The 17402-nt window shown below is 40.0% G+C and overlaps 1 pseudogene; it reads left to right on the top strand.

Moving 5' to 3' along the window:
- The first annotated feature begins 5694 nt into the window (after positions 1-5694).
- LOC109273627 (L-lactate dehydrogenase A chain-like) lies at positions 5695-8274 on the top strand (annotated as a pseudogene).
- Positions 8275-17402: the final 9128 nt, after the last annotated feature.

The following is a 17402-nucleotide window of genomic DNA, read 5'->3' as shown; positions in this document are numbered from 1 at the left end:
CTTGTAACCAGGCAGGTACAGATGCTGTCGGTACGAATCACACCTTCACACTGCCTGTGGAGGTGAACAAGCATTTGCTTTGTTGGATTGCAAAAGCTCCCAAGCTTCTCTAGATATGACCTTCATTTTCAATGGTGTTTTACTCGACTTTTCAAAATTGTTCCCCGAGGGGGAAATTTATTAAGGGAGCAATTTCACCTTCCAGCAAAATCTCCCAAAAAAGATGTCTCAGAGCGCCTGGGGTGTTTCCCAAGAGCTTAGCCCCACGTCTGGGTAGCTAATGTGCGACTTCTGTCATTCCTCTTTCTTTCTTCGTTCACACGTCCTACTCCTGCCCTCTTCCACTGGGAAGTGCGGTACCTGCCAGGCCTGGTGTCACCAGTTGGGCCCAGCACCCCAAGCGTGTCCTCCTTTACCATTTTCTAGATTCTTCCCATGTAAAATATTCCACTGGGAATATCTTTAAATCTAGATGGAAAATGCTATCTATAGCACCTAGATTGAATTAGATCTGCTATTTGTGTTCTCTAACTTGTGAGTATTGGGAATTGTTCTTCAGAAGTGAAGTTCGACCCTTTCTGGTCCAGTGGATAAACTCAATCTGCTTTTCAGGTTTCCCTTTTCTCTCTGAATGTCACTGGATTTTTCTAAGTCAACGTACTTGTCCGGAATCTGTTTTGAAGTTCGTGAATGGACACCGTTCAGTTCACAAAGGTGAGCAGAGTGGACACTTCAACGGTCGTGGACTTCGTGTCCTCCCGTCAGATGCCACGAGCGAGTTCTTTTTTTTTTTTTGAGCGAGTTCTTTATGTAGCAGGTTGTTCACTCTTTGCCAGACTACACCAAATATTTTTTTCCTAATATGTTCATTTTGAGCATTTTAACTTCTTTTAGCACTCATGCCAATTTAAGTTAATTATTTGCATGAATCACTGGTGTTTGATACAATTTCTTGCTATCTCCACCTGTACCATCCAAATGTAGCCACTGACCTCTCTCGCCTGGGCTACCTCCACAGCTCCTCACCAGGCTCCCTGCTTCCCCTCTTGCCCCTTAAAGTTCATTCCCCACCAGTCGGAAGAAGCCTGTTAGGAAAAAAATGTGGTCATGACACTCTTCCTCAAAAACCTTATGTAAAGGCTTCCCTCCTGTCACCTTCCTCTCCCCAATCTTACAAGACCCTAAATGATGTATCAATGGATTGACTGATCGGTTGAGTCCCTGGCTGCCTTCCTCGAATCAGTTGACCTCCCAACCTCAACTACTTTGCTGCCTCCCCAGCCCTCATTCCTGCCACACCAGCCTCCTTACTATTGCCCAGCTCACCACACATGCTCCTACCTAGGGCTCTTGGCACTCTCTGCCCCCTCTACTTGAGATCTCTTTCCCTAGACACTACCAAGTCTCAACCCCTCGCTGCCTTTAAGTCTCTACCTATGTGTTGACGTCCCTCTTTCTGACTTTGTCCACCTTTCAACTGTTTCCAAGCCCAGGTGTGAGGGAGAGGTAAGGGTGTGTTACCTGCCCCCCCCCCCCACTCTAAGGGTATCTTATACCTTATGTTGCTCTTGTAAATGGAAGCTTTTCAAAAGTTATGCTTCTTGATTGTATAGGAACCTGACTGGTTTTGATATTTTGGTCTTGCCCTCAGGAAGGCTGGTGAGCACTCATATTGGTTCTAGTAGTTAATCTAGTAGATTCCCTCCAGATGCCTGTGCTTTTAATCAGGGCATCTGGTGCCAGTTTTACTTATATATTTTTTCCAATCCTTCTATTGTTTAGTTCTCTTGTCTAACCGGGTAGGACCTCTACAACAACACTGGATAGCAGCCCTGAGAGCCTGCATCGTTGTTTTATTCCTAACTTTAAAGGGCATGCTCTGAAACATTTCCATTAAACGTGATGCTTGCAGCTGGCTTCTGCTAGAGATCCTTTATCAGAATAGAGAGGCTCCCTTTCATTGTACTTGGCTGAGAAATACTTTCTAGTCATAAATGCATACTGAAGAATAGTGAAGAAAATCTTGCCCAACCAGATGTTGACGTATTACAAAGTTACAATAAAGAATGTGGTACTCGCACTGGGATAGACAGAACAATGGCAGACTAACAGTCTAGAAATCGATGCAAAATGCATATAAGAAGTTGGATAGTTTATTCCGGTTCACTTTGTCTCCTTTTGTTCTATTTCCTTTTCACTCTTAAAATTTCATCTCGACTATTGTTATGACTTCTCTATCCAGCCACTGGGCCCATGTGTTCTTGCAGCCAACTAAAGAAGCAATTTTCTTTTGAATTCTGCAACAGGTTATTTTCAGAGATTTCTTGGACTCTTCCAAATGGTGTTCATCTTTTCCTTTTCTTTCTTTTTCTGGGATAAAGGTTCAAAGCTCAACTCTGCTGCTTAGTAGGTAAGGATATGTGGTGTGTTCTTTTTTTTCTAAGTCTCAGTTTCCTCATCTATAAAAAGGACAAGCAGAACCCTTACATCACCAGGTTCTTAGAAGGAATAAATATGCTGCTCTGTATAACAAGCCTGGCATAGTAGCTCACGCTGGGCAACACTCCATGCAATTCAGCTTTAATAAATATATCTGGGTTTTTCTTTACTCCTCCTTAGTCAAGGCAAGTCCCAGTTAAACTTGGATAAGGTGTGTGCGTTGTCCTTCTCCCGTATGTGATGGCTGAATTCTCTTTCCAGATCTGCAGTGAGAAGGTAGTCTGGGGAGCGCAGCATCCAGCCCAATTTCCAGATCCTGGCGGGCTTTCCCACAGCGCCCCCCTGATACTTGGAATGGACACCTTCCACCATGATGCTTGGTTCACGTATCTTCTAGAACCAAAGTTGTACATAAAAAGTTAAAACCCATTCACTATTACAAAGGTATTCCATCCCATCCTATAACATTTTATTCATAGAGAATAGATTCCTAAAATAGAATATCCACGGAAGTGTAGGCTCATACCTGAAGATTATCAGCTCGTAATGATGGTGATAATGATGGACACTGCTTACTGAGCACTGCATTTCTTTTTTAAAATTTTGTTTATTTTAGAGAGAGAGAGAGAGAGAGTATAAGTGGGGGAGAGGGACAGAAGGGGAGAGAGAGAGAGAGAGAGAGAGAGAGAGAGAGAGAGAGAGAGAGAGAGAGAGAATATGAATCCTAAGCAAGCTTCATGCTCAGCATGGAGTCCTACATGGGGCTTGAGCCCACAACCCCGGGATCATGACCTGAGCTGAAATCAAGAATTGGACGCTCAACCCACTGAACCACCCAGGACATCCCTTGTGTATCCCAGCTCTTGCACTGGCTCTTTGAGTCTATTGAGCCACCTGGGAGACTCAACTCCTAGAACTTCAGCCTATCTATTAAGCTTGGCTGTACAATGCAAATGACTAAAGGGATACACTTATCAACAACAACAAAAGAATTAAAACCCATCAGAAAGGATTTTGAATGACACTTGTGGGAAACTGAAGATACTTGAAATGTACAAAACAGATTTTTTAAGCTACTATTACACCTAAAATAGTTTAAAGGCTGTTACAGATCCTCACTAATGACACGTTAAAATAAAATAGGAGAAAGAGTTGAAAGTGAGGTAGACCCCTGCCTAATATTTGACCAGCCTATAGAGAAATATCTTGTTTTCTTTCCACATATTTTTTAAAGAAGAACGCTCAGGGTCAGATAGACCAGGGGGTAAACTCAGCTGCAGTCTTGAGCAGGCACCAACTCCCCGTATACTGGTCTATCTGCAGCAGGCTAATCTACCATGGGCAAAATGATCTATAAAAAGCCAATCTGGACACAGGATTGACCCCTCCCCCACAATGGGCAGGGTCCAAAGTATGTAGTGGCCCCAGAACTGATCTAGGCTGTGCTGGTATCCAATTCAGTAGGTAGAAAATGGCAACAGAACCATGGTGGTATCATGATTGGTAGTGGTATATCTGGTTAAAAACAAAATCTCAACTATAAAGGACACATAAAAAATGATCAAATATTAAGAATAAGCATTTATTGGGGCACCTAGCGGGCTCAGTCAGTTAAATGTCTGACTCTTGATTTTAGCTCAGGTCATGATATCACAGTTTGTGGGTTTGAGCCCTGCATCAGGCTCTGCGTGGACAGTGTGGAGCCTGCTTGGGATCCTCTTTCTCTTCTCTGTGTGCCCCTCCTCCACTCACATACTCTTTCTCTCTCTCTCTCTCTCTCTCTCTCTCTCTCAAAATAAATGAACTTAAAAAAAAAAGAACAAAATCTCAGCCAGTTCTTGGGGAACATAATGTTTGGGAACAGTGATGCTCAAGGCTAGGCAGAAAAGCACCAGAACGTTGGTCAACTGACTTGAAGTTCATGGAGGACTCAGGTCCTTGTGCAAATAAGAAAACCAAGAGGGAAGCCCCAGTGAGCACAGCAAGATTAGGAGATTTGTGCACACCCAGGTGCTCACATATAGTCTCTATTGATCCACCACCCCCCAAAAAACAACAAATAATCCAATTAAAAAATGGGCAAAAGACATGAACAGACATTTCTCCAAAGACACACAGATGGCCAACAGACACATGAAAAGATGCTCAAGATCACTCATCATCAGGGAAGTACGAATCAAAACCACAATGAGATACCACCTTACACTTGTCAGAATGACTGGAATAAAAAAAAAAAAAAACAAATAATAAAAAGTGTTGGCAAGGATGTGGAGAAAAAGGAACCCTCGTGCACTATTGGTGGGAATGTATATTGGTGCAGCCATTGTGGAAAACGGTATGCCTCCATACTCAAATTCCTCAAAAAATTAAACATATAAAAAACATAGGATCCAGTAATCCCACTACTGGGTGTTTACCCGAAGAAAACAAAACAAAATTTGAAAACATATATGCACCTCTGTCCTATGTTAATCACAGCGTTATTTACAATTGCCAAGATATGGAAGGAACCCAAGTGTCTATTGATAAATGAATGGACAAAGATGTACACACACACACACACACACAGATATACATACATTGGAATATTAGTCATAAAAAAAGAGTGAGATCTTGCCGTCTGCAACAACATAAATGGACCTAGAGAGTATTATGCTAAGTGAACTAAGTCAGAGAAAGACAAATATTGTAGGATTTCACTTATATGTAGAATCTAAAAAAAAAAAAAAAAAGAAGACGAAGAAGAAGAAGAGACAAAAAGCAGAAACAGCCATAAATACAGAGAACAAACTGGTGGTTGCCGGAGGGGAGGGAGGTACAAAATGGGGGAAGGACAGTGAGAGATACAGGCTTCCAGTTACGGAATGAAAAGTCACAGGAAGATACAGCATAGGGAATATAGTCAATAGTATTGCAATGGTGTTGTATGGGTTATACTTGTGGTGAGCATAGCAAAATGTATAAACTTATTGAATCACTATGTTGTACACCTGAAACTAATGTAATATTGTGTGTCAACTATACTTCAGTTTAAGAAGAAAAAAGGAGAAAATAACAGGGAAAAAAAATTTCCTAAGTCTTTTCCTTCCTTCCTTCCTCCCTCCCTCCCTTCCTTCATTCCTTCCATTTTTTAGGTTCTTTTTCAAAGTCCTTCTATTTGTGAAGTATTTCTCTAAGTTCAGGAAGAAACATACACACACACGCACGCACACACACACACACACACACACACACAAAGAATTGATTGAGCAAACAATGGCAGATAAGGAGAAACATGAAGTGTTTGAAGAAAAGCCATTGATTAATGTGACTACACGCTAATAAAAATGTTCAGTCTCTATGGAGATAAAATCAGGCCAAATTATGAAAGGCCTGAATTCTTTCAACAAATTTGCTTTTATAGGAGTTATTCCGTGGATAAGAAAGAGCTATCAAAGGCTTTTTAGTAGATAAATGACACAAAATCTGGCTTTAAGGTATGTAAGTTTGGGGACAATGAGTAGGATCTATAGATAATGGGAATTCAGCAGAAAAATGTCAGTTCTCTTCTTTCCTTTACAATGTATTTACCTCGTAAAGAACTTAGCATTCAGTTTAATCTGAATCAATGCCGACTAAGAAGCAGTGTAACCTATGGCACCCCCAACAAACATGAAGAAATAAGTATATTTTTTAATGTTTATTTATTTTTGAGTGAGAGACAGACACAGCAGGAGCAGGGGAGGGGCAGAGAGCGAGGGAGACACAGAATCCAAAGCAGGCTCCAGGCTCTGAGCTGTCAGCACAGAGCCCGATGTGGGGCCTGAACTCACAAACCATGAGATCATGACCTGAGCCAAAGTCGGACGCTCACCAACTGAGCCACCCAGGTGCCCCAAGAAATAAGAATCTAGTTCATCATGGGCCAGTAAGTATGGGACAACAGTGACTCTTGCTAACTTTATGAAATTACTATTGCCCAAATCTCCTTCTTCCATGGCATACGTATCTAATGTACAGTCTCCTCTAATTATTGGATGTATTTATCTGCTGCATATTTATTAAATAAAAACAAAGATACTCAATATGGCTGCCCTGCATTAATCTTTTTCCTCAACCCAAGCAAATCACAATTACCAGCCAAAGCAATATTGAAAGGGGTTTAGAAAGAACAATCAAAGATGTGTGAATTATGCGTATAATGGAGTATAATTAAATCCTTTTGCTGAGGGAAATGGAGGTATAAGTTACTCACACTTTTTAGCTGCTCTTACCAAGCTCCCAGTGGAACCCTTAGAGGGAAGCTGCAAAAGGTAGAAATTCTGCTCTGGGCAACTCTGCTCAAGTTCAACTCTGAAGTGGCTCCTACCGCTTGCTGTGCATAGTTTCCAGTCCTTGTTTGGGGTATAGCCCTGACACTAAAACTTGATTGTGGCTAATTAGCTTAACCCAATAAATTACTGAGTTGTTTAATAAGACACAACTTAGCAAGGCAGCAAAACAGAAAGTATACCCTGTATATCTATTATCTTGATTTCTCATCTTTCTCTTCAAAATACAACGTATTCTTCCACAAAACCTCCGACTATCCCCAAAATGAATTTTATTTCAGAACTCTCCATTGCCTGTTTACTTGATTCAGGAAGTCACTGTGTTCATTACCTGGCGGGGGGGACATTTTTCAGCCCACTGTTCATACCAAGAGCTTATGCTGCTTAGAATCTGGCATTTCCCCCCCCCCAAGGTATTATCGACCTCTTGGTACAGCTGTAAAAGCAGACAACGTGTTGTTTTCTGGACCCAAAATCCCTTTGTTTATGTATTATGGTGTAGAGGTGTGGAGTCTTGATCGAACACTAGTCCGGGCTTCTTGAAGAGGAATTTGGTTTTGCTCACAGGTCTACAAGCTCGAGCCAAGGTGGGGCAGCGCTCCGTCTCAGTAACGAACTGCATAAATCTCTCAACTTTCACAGTAGAAATGCAGATATGACAGAGTACCAGAGCCACTGCCACCAAGTCCAGACCCAATGCCACCTGCCACCGACACCCACCCACCCAACTTGCACTCTCAATTCCTTTCGATTCTAAGCCCCACGTGGCAACTCTTAAGGAACAGCTGATTCAGAGCCTTCTTAACCTTCTTAAGGAAGACCACCCCTCACCCCACCCCCAGAATTAAGATTACAGTTGTTGGGGTTGGTGCTGTTGGCATGGCCTGGGCCATCGCTATCTTAATGAAGGGTTTGGCAGATGAACGTGCTCTTGTTGAGGTCATGGAAGACAAATTGAAGGGAGAGATGATGGATCTCCAGCACAGCAGCCTTTTCCATAGAACGCCAAAATTTGTCTCTGGCAAAGGCTATAACGGGACTGCAAACTCTAAGCTGGTTATTATCATGGCCGGGGCACGTCAGCAGGAGGGAGAAAACCATCCTAATTTGGCCCAGCGTAACATACACATCTCTCAATTTATCATCCCTAATACTGTAAAAACCAGCTCAAACTGCAAGTTGCTTGTTTCCAGTCCAGGGGATATCTGGATCTATGTGGCTTTCCCCAAAACCATGTTATTGGAAGTGGCTGCAATCTGGATTCAGCCTGGTTCCATTACCTAATGGGAGGAAGGCTGGGAGTCCTCCCATTAAGCTTCATCACGCGTGGGTCCTTGGGAAGCATGGAGGTTCTAGAGTGCCTACACGGAGTGGAGTAAATGTTGCTGGTGCCTCCCTAAACACTCAGAACTTCCGGTTCTTTCACCCAACATGCCTACTGAGTCATACGTTAATGTTGGTTTTTACAGGAAGTCACGATGAAAAAGGGATGTGTAAAATAACATATGTATCTGCTGATTGTTAAAAACTTTATCTGGGGGTGCCTGAGTAGCTCAGTCAGTTGAGCACTGGACTCTTGATTTTGGCTCAGGTCATGATCTCATGGTCGTGAGGTCGAGGCCTGCGTCAGGCTCGGCACTGACAGCGGGAGCCTGCTTGGGATTTTCTCTCTGCCTCTCTCTCTTCCCCTCCCCTTCTTGCATGCATGCACCCTCTCTCTCTCTGTCTCTCTCAAAATAAATAACAAATAAAATAATATATTGAAGGGGCACCTGGGTAGCTCACTCGGTTAAACATCCAACTCTTGATTTTGGCTCAGGTCATGATCTTGGGGTTTGTGAGATCCGGTCCCATATTGGGCTCGTGCGGACAGCGGGAGCCTTCTTGGGATTCTCTCTCTTCCTCTTTCTCTCTCTGCCCCTCCCCTTCTCTCTCTCTCTCTTTCTCTCTCTCTCTCAAAAACAAGCAAAAGATTTTTAAAAGATTTAAAAAAAAAACACCATTATTGTTATGTCAGTTGCGCAACGCTCTACTTGTTTATCCCACATAGTAAATTTACTTTAGAATTTAGAAGCAGGAGAATGTTGTCCTTATTCCAAAACTGGTATGTTTGCTCAGCAAGGTAAATATAACTGTGGAACCTACGATAATTCCCTCTTCTGATGTCACTAGCAGGAAATCCCTGGTCCAATGTGACGCTCAGGCACAGTAATGGTAATAGCCCATATGAACAGCATTCTTGCTGCATTCTCTTCACGGCTTCACATCTAATTTCCATTTCAAAAACCTACACATAATCAGTTTTGTAATCCATCCCACAGTCCTTAGAATATAAATAAAGCGCAGTTCAAATAAAATAATATAGGAAAATTAGAGGCGCTTGGGTGGCTCAGTCGTTAAGCGTCCGACTTCAGCTCAGGTCATGATCTCACATTCGCGGGTTCAAGTCTCGCATTGGGCTCTGTGCCTGGAGCCTGCTTCGGATTCTGGGTCTCCCTCTTTCTCTGCCCCTCCCCCGCTCATGCTCTGTCTCTCTCAAATAAATACACATTAAAGAAATGTTTTTAAATATAGGAAAATTAAAGCAAAGGATTTCTAGTTTCCAGCCCAGCATGTAAGGAGCTTGAAAGTCATCACTCCCGTGCAATAAGAAAAAAGCTGGACAAACTGAAATCGACAATTCTTGTTAGATCCCCAGAGAACTGAGATCACAGGGGAATCCACAGCCACACACCCCCACCCCCTGCAACCGAACAGACAGGCAGTTAGATACAGACAATCACAACTTACCAAAGCAGGAGAAGAAGCTCCCACAAGGACCAGTACCAGAATGGGAAAACTTAATCTGTAATGGATGAATTGCGGGAAGCTCAATGTAGGCAAGTTTAAGTTTTGAAATTGCAGGGTGATCCAGTTTTAGGCAGGGAGCTCCATGCTTTTTGAGTTTTACCTCCAAAAGTCTTACCAGACTCTCTCTCAGTGAAGACTGGAGAAAAATCTCCTCTTGCTTCTGGCAAACAGCCACCACTTTGAAGAAGGCATAGATAATTCTGTTCTTTTCGTGAGGCCTGCCCTCAAGATAACCTATTTTACCAGAGCCCAACTAACTAGGATTTCATCAGAGTCTAGCCAATGCAGGAGAAGGGAAATACCTAATTCCAGACAACTCTAGCATGACTATCTGACCTAAAGAGGAAACAAAACAGGGGCGCCTGGGTGGCTCAGTCTGTTAAGCATCCGACTTCGGCTCAGGTCATGATCTCACAGCTCTCGTGAGTTCGAGCCCCCATCTGGCTCTGTGCTGACAGCCCAGAGCCTGAAGCCTGCTTTGGATTCTGTGTCTCCCTCTCTCTCTGCCCCTCCCCTACTTGCACTCTGTCTCTGTCTCTCAAAAATAAATAAACATTTGAAAAAAAAAAAAAAAAAAGAGGAAACAAAACAAAATGGAACAAAAATCCATAACTGAGAAGCACTTGTAAAGATCACAGCCCAGAGGCACAGACTCTCTGAAAGACTGAGACCTAATCCTAGTACTAGGGAATGCAGACCCTCCCCTTAACAGCTCACCACCTCATCAGCAGGGCTTCTGTATAATAACAGGGGAACAGAACAGAAAGAACTGCATGTCCCAGATCTTATTTAAGAAAAAGTCTCCAGGGAAACCCAAGGAAAACAGCAGAGACAAAAACAAGGACACCAGAGAAACTTTTTACCTATGATACTTACAGCCACAGTGAGCAGTAAACAGTCTAACCCCTAGCCACATAACCATAAAACCTCACACTGGAGGCCTATTTACCTTAGTTCCTTTTATACAGTACATCATATCTGGTTTTCAACAACAAATAATTTGAAGAGAGAGCATACACCAAAACCAGACTTAGGTATGGCAGAGACATGGAGTGATCAGACTGGGAATTAAAACAGCTATCATTAATGTCCTAAGAATCCCAATGGAAAAACTGGGCATGATGCAAGAACATGGTTAATGTAAGCAGAGAGATGGGGACTCAAAGAAAGAATCAAAAGGACACACCGGAAACCAAAAACGCCATAATAGAAATGAAGAATGTCTCTGATGGGCTCGTCAACAGACTGGACATGACTGAGGAAAGAAAGATCTTGAAGAAATGTTCATAGAAACTTCCGACAATGAAACGCATTGTGAAAAATGAATGAAAAAGAGCAGACTATCCAAGAACCGGGGGACAATTCTAAAAGGTGTAACATATGCATAATGGAAATAAAAATGAAAACAAGAGAGGAAATAACAGAAGAAATATTTGAAGCAATAATGACCGAGAGTTTCCAAAATTAACGATAGACACCAAACCACAGGGCAAGGAAGCTCAGATAGCAGAAATGGGATGAATACCAAAAAACCCACACTTTGTCATATATCCAGACCACAGAAAAATAAAGACAAAGAGAAGAATTTGAAAGATGCCAAAGGGGGGGAAACCTTACTATGAAGGAACAAATATAAGAATGTCATTTTTTTCTATTACAACTTCTCTTCAGAAACCATGCAAACATGAAGAGAGTGGAGTGAAATACTTAGAGTATTTACAGAAAAATGCCACCAACCTAGAATTCTGTATCCAGTAAAATTTGGAATATAGTTCCAATCTCATCAGAATGTCTACATCCTGATAGTGAAGCAGGCTTTGTATACCTCAAGAATTCTGTCTGGAATTTCTGCCTAGAAAAGACACAATGTCAGAAATGAAAGGACAGCCTGATCTTTGATCCCATGGATATAAAATAGACAATAAAAAAATTATGAACACATGTATTCCCACAATTTGGTAATACAGATGAAATGGACCAAAATCTTGAATGATGCAATATACCAAGGAGAAATATATTACTTACATAGGACAATGTCTATTAAAGAAATTGAATCAATAATGAATACCTGTCAAAACAGAAAGTATCAGGCCCAAATGAATTCACTGCCAAACATTAATGGAAGAAATTATAACAATTGTCTACAGTTTCTTCCAGAAAATAGAAGCAGAAAGAATACTTCCTAACTCATTCTATGAAGCCAGCATTACCCTAATAACAAAAGCAGGCAAAGACATTATGAAAAAGAGAACTACAAACCAATATTTGAATACAGATACAAAAATCCTCAACAAAATATTAGCAAACTGATTCCAACCATGTATAAAAAGAATTATAGGGTGCGCCTGGGTGGCTCAGTCGGTTAAGCGTCCGACTTCGGCTCAGGTCATGATCTCACGGTCCGTGAGTTCGAGCCCCGCGTCGGGCTCTGTGCTGACAGCTCGGAGCCTGGAGCCCATTTTGGATTCTGTGTCTCCCTCTCTCTCTGCCCCTCCCCTGTTCATGCTCTCTCTCTGTCTCAAAAATAAATAAACGTTAAAAAAATTTAAAAAAAAAAGAATTATAGCTCACAATCAAGTGGGATTCATGCCAGGTAAGCACAGCTGCTTCAACATTTGAAAATCAATGAATGTCAAGACACCCTCACCTACACTCACTTCAGCTTTAGCCTTCCTGACAGGGTGTCCACTGTGTGGCAAGTCCAGGACCTCCGGCCTATGCCAGCCATACCTCCAGTCAGCCAGCAAAAGTCACCAAGCACCCACACATAGAGGATGACCATACATAAGACCATTCCTTCAAGTTTAGGAAAAGTAGCTGTTCTCCCCATCCATAGACACAAACACAGAAAGTTAAGCAAAATGGCAAGACAGAAGAATATGCTCTCAAAGAAAGAACAGGACAAAAATCTCTGAAAAAGAACGAAATGAAACAGAGATTAACAATATGCCTGATAGGGAAGTTAAAGTAATGATCATAAAAACACTCACCAGGCTGGACAGAAGAGTGGAAGAACTTAGTAAGACCTTTAATAAAGAGATAGAAAGTATTAAAAAGAACTAATCAGAGATGAAGAATTCAATAACAAATACAAAACACACTAGTGGACACAGGACAATATATCAGCAATCTGGGAGACAGTGTAATGGAAAGCGCTCAAGCTGAACAGCAAAAAGAGAAAATAATTTTAAAAAGGATGATAGGGTAAGGTATCTGTTGGATAACATCAAGTGAACAAACATTCACAATATGGGAGTCCCAGAATAAGGGAAAGAAAAGAGAGAGAAAGGGGTAGAAAATTTACCTGAAGAAATAATAGCTGCAATCTTTCCAAACCTAGGGAAGAAAACAGACATCCAGGTTCAAGAAACACAGACAGCTCCAAAGAAGATGACCCTAAGCAGGTCCACACCATGACATAATAATTAAAATGTCAAAGGTTAAAGAGAGAGAATTAAAAAAATGTTTTTTAATGTTTATTTATTTTTGGGAGAGAGAGAGAGAGAGAGATAGCGTGAGTGGGGGAGGTGCAGAAAGAGAGGGAGACACAGAATCCGAAGCAGGCTCCGGGCTCTGAGCTGTCAGCACAGAGCCCGACGCGGGGCTCGAACTCATGGACTGTGAGATCATGACCTGAGCCGAAGTCGGACGTTTAACCGGCTGAGCCACCCAGATGCTTAAGACAGAGAATTTTAAAAGCAGCAAGTAAGAAGTAAAAAGTTACCTACAAGGGAAAACCTATAAGGCTATCAGCTGATTTTTCAATAGAAACATTGCAAGCCAGAAAAGAGTGGCATGATGTATTCAAAGTACCAAAAGGAAAAAAATTCTACAGCCAAGAATACTCTACCCAGCAAATTATCATTCATATTTGAAGAAGAGATCAAAATTTTCTCAGACAAACAAAAGGTAAAGGAGTTGACCACCACTATATTAGACTTACAAGAAATATTAAAAGGACTTCTTTAAGAAGTAGAAAAGAAATGGCCATAATTAGATGTAAAAGAATTATGAATACAAATATGTAAAATATGACAGCAGATACATTAAAGATAGAGGAGGGAAGAAAAAATAGAAAAAATTTTTTGTTAAGAATGTGTTTTGAGGGGTGCCTGGGTGGCTCAGTCTGTTAAACGTCCGACTTCGGCTCAGGTCATGATCTCGCGGTTTGTGAGTTCAAGCCCCACGTCGGGCTCTGTGCTGACAGTTCAGAGCCTGGAGCCTGTTTCAGATTCTGTGTCTCCCTCTCTCTCTCTGACCCTCCCCTGTTCATGCTCTGTCTCTGTCTCAAAAATAAATAAACGTTAAAAAATAAATAAATAAATAAATAAATCAACATTAAAAAAAAAAGAATGTGTTTTGAACTTAGGGGTGCCTAGGTGGCTCAGTCAGTTAAGTGTCTGTCTGACTCTTGATTTTAGCTCAGACCATAATCTCATGGTGGTAAGATCGAGCCATGCATCAGGCTCTGCTCTGAGAGTGGAACCTACTTGGATTTCTCTCTTCCTCTCTCTTTGCCCCTCTCAAAAATAAATAAACATTTTGAACTTAAATGAACATCAGATTAATACAGACTGGTATGTATTTAGGAAATTAGATATGAACCTCATGGTAACCACAATCCCAAAACCTATAATAGACACACAAAAAAGAAAGAGAAAGTAAAACATAACACTACAGAAACTCATCAATCACAAAAAGAAGAGAGCAGGAGAAAAAGAAAGGAACAGAGAAGAACTACAAAAAGGAACAAGAAAAAATAGAAAAAAATAACAAAATAGCAATAACTACATACGTATCAATAATTAATTTAGATGTAAATGGTCTAAATGCTCCAATAAAAAGGGTGGTGGAATGGATAAAAAAAATCCAAAAAACAAACCCAAGACCATCTCTATGCTGCCTACAAGAGACTCACCTCAGACCTAAAGACACATACAGACTGAAAATGAAGAAATGGGAAAACATTTACCATGTAAATAAAAATGAAAAAAAAAAAAAAAAAGAAGTAGGAATACTTTTATCAGAGAAAATAGGCTTTAAAACAAAAACTATAACAAGATACAAAAAAGGGCATTACATAATGATAAAGGGATTAATCCTACAAGAGATTGTAACAATTATAAATATCTATACACCCAACACCGGAACACCTAAATACATGAAGAAAATATTAATGGACATAAAGGGAGAAATTAATCATAATGCAAGTATAGTAGGAAAGTTTAACACCTCACAATGGATAAATCATCCAGGTAGAAGGTCAGTAAGGAAACTGTGTCTTTGAATGACATATTCAACCATTTGTATATGACAGATATATACAGAACATTCCATCCAAAAATAACAGAATATATATTCATTTCAAGTGCACATTGAACATTCTTCAGAATAGATCACATGTAGGCCACAAAAAAGGCCTCAATAAATTTAAGATTAAAACTATACCATGCAATTTTTCCAATCAGTGATAGGAGACCTGAAATAAATCAAAAGAAAAAAAAAACTGGAAAAAATGCGAACTCAGGCAGGCTAAGCTAAGCAACATGACACTAAACAACCAATAGGTCAATGAAGCAATCAAAAAAGAAAGAAAAACATACAACGAGACAAAGGAAAATATAAATATAATAGTTCAAAGTCCTTGGGATACAGCAAAAGCAGTTCTAGGAGGGAAATATATAACAATACAGGCCTACCTCAATAAACAGGAAAAAGCTCAAATAAAAAAATCTAATCTTACACCTAAAGGAACTAGAAAAAGAATAACAAACAAAGCCCAATGTGAATAGAAAGAAGGAAATAACAAAATCAGAGTAGAAATAAATGAGATAGAAACTTAAATAAAAATAGAAAAAGTCAATGAAACCAAGAACTGGTTCTTTGAAAAGATGAAAACAAAATTGATAAACTCTTAGCCAGACTCACCAAGGAAAGTAAATAAATAAAGAAGTCAAGTAAATAAAATCATAAACGAGAAACACTAACAACTGACACTACAGAAATATGAAGGATTATGAGGGAATACTGTGAAAAATTGTATACCAACAAACTGGACAACCCAGAAGAAATGGGTTAATTCCTAGAAGTAGAAAATCTTCTGAAACTGAATCAGGAAGAAATAGAAAATCCTAACAGATCAATTACTAGTAACAACATCAAATAAAAAATTTTAAAAACTACCAAAAACCCCAAAAAAGTTCAGGACCACATGGGTTCACAGGTGAATTCTACCAAACATTTACAGAAGAGTTAATATTTATTTTCCCCAAACTAGTCCAAAAATTAGAAGAGTAAAGAAAGCTGCCAAACATATCCTATGAGGCCAGCATTATCCTGATACCAAAACCAAATAAAGATACCACAAAAAAGAAGAAGAAGAAGAAGAAGAAGAAGAAGAAGAAGAAGAAGAAGAAGAGGAGGATGAGGAGGAGGAGGAGGAGGAGGAGGAAGAGGAGGGGGAGGGGGAGGAGGAAGAAGAAGAAGAAGAAGAAAACTATAGGCCAATATGAACATAAATGCAAAAATCCTCAACAAAATATTAGCAAACAGCTTTCAAAAATACATTAAAGGAACTTTCACCACCATCCAGTGGGATTTATTCCAGTGATGCAAAAATGGTTCAATATTTGCAAATCAATCAATATGAATAAAACAAAGGATAAAAATCATATGAATCATATGAGCATCTCAACAGATGAAGAAAAAGCATTCAACAAAGTTCAACATTCATTCATGATAAAAACTCTAAGCGAAGTGAGTTCAGAGAGAACATACCTCAACATAATAGAGGCCATATATGAAAAACCCCCACAGCGAACATCATACTCACTAGTGAAAAACTGAGAGTTTTCTCCTAAGATCAGGAACAAGGCTAGCATGTCCACTCTCAATTTTTATTCAACATAATACTGAAAATCCTACCCACAGAAATCAGACAAGAAAAGGCTATAAGATACCTACATTGAGAAGTGTAAAAATGTCATAATTCGTAGATGACATGATACTGTACTTAGACAACCCTGGAGACTCCACCAAAAAACTACTCGGAGTAATACATGAATTCATTAAGATGCAGAACACAAAATTAATATGCAGAAATCAGCAGTATGTCTTTATACCAGTAACAAAGTACTAGAAAGAGAAATTAAGAAAAAAAAATCTGACTTACAATTGTACCAAAAAGAATAAAATACCTATGAATAAACTTAACTAAGGAAGGGAAAGACGTGTACTCTGAACACTGGTGAAAGAAATTGAAGACAGCATAAACAAATGGAAAGATATTCCATGCTCATGGATTGAAAGAATTAATATAATTAAACTGTACATATTAACCAAAGCAATCTACAGATTCAATGTAATCCTTATCAAAATAGCAACAGCGTTTTTCACAAAGCTAAAGCAAACTTGAAATTTGTACAGAACCACAAAAGACTGCAAATAACCAAAGCAATCTTGACAAAGAAGTACAAAGCTGGTGGTATCACAATCCCAGATTTCAAGATACATTACAAAGCTGTAGTAATCAAAATGGTATGGTACTGGCACCAAAACAGACACATTCAATGGGACAGAATAGAGAGCCCTGAAATAAACCCACGCTTATATGGTCGATCAATCTATGACAAAGGAGACCAGAATATACAGTGGGGAAAAGACAGTCTCTCCAATAAATGGTGCTGGAAAACTGTGTGGCTACATGTAGAAAAATGAAACTACATCACTTTCTTACACCATACACAAAAATAAACTCAAAATGGATTAAGACCTAACGTCAGACCTGAAACCATAAAAATCCTA

The sequence above is a fragment of the Panthera pardus genome, unplaced genomic scaffold (assembly GCF_024362965.1).
Source record: "Panthera pardus isolate Hobbes unplaced genomic scaffold, ASM2436296v1 HiC_scaffold_6, whole genome shotgun sequence".
Lineage (NCBI taxonomy): Eukaryota > Metazoa > Chordata > Mammalia > Carnivora > Felidae > Panthera > Panthera pardus.
The sequence above is the reverse complement of the archived record's forward strand: the minus strand, read 5'-3'. Positions and strand labels throughout refer to the sequence as shown.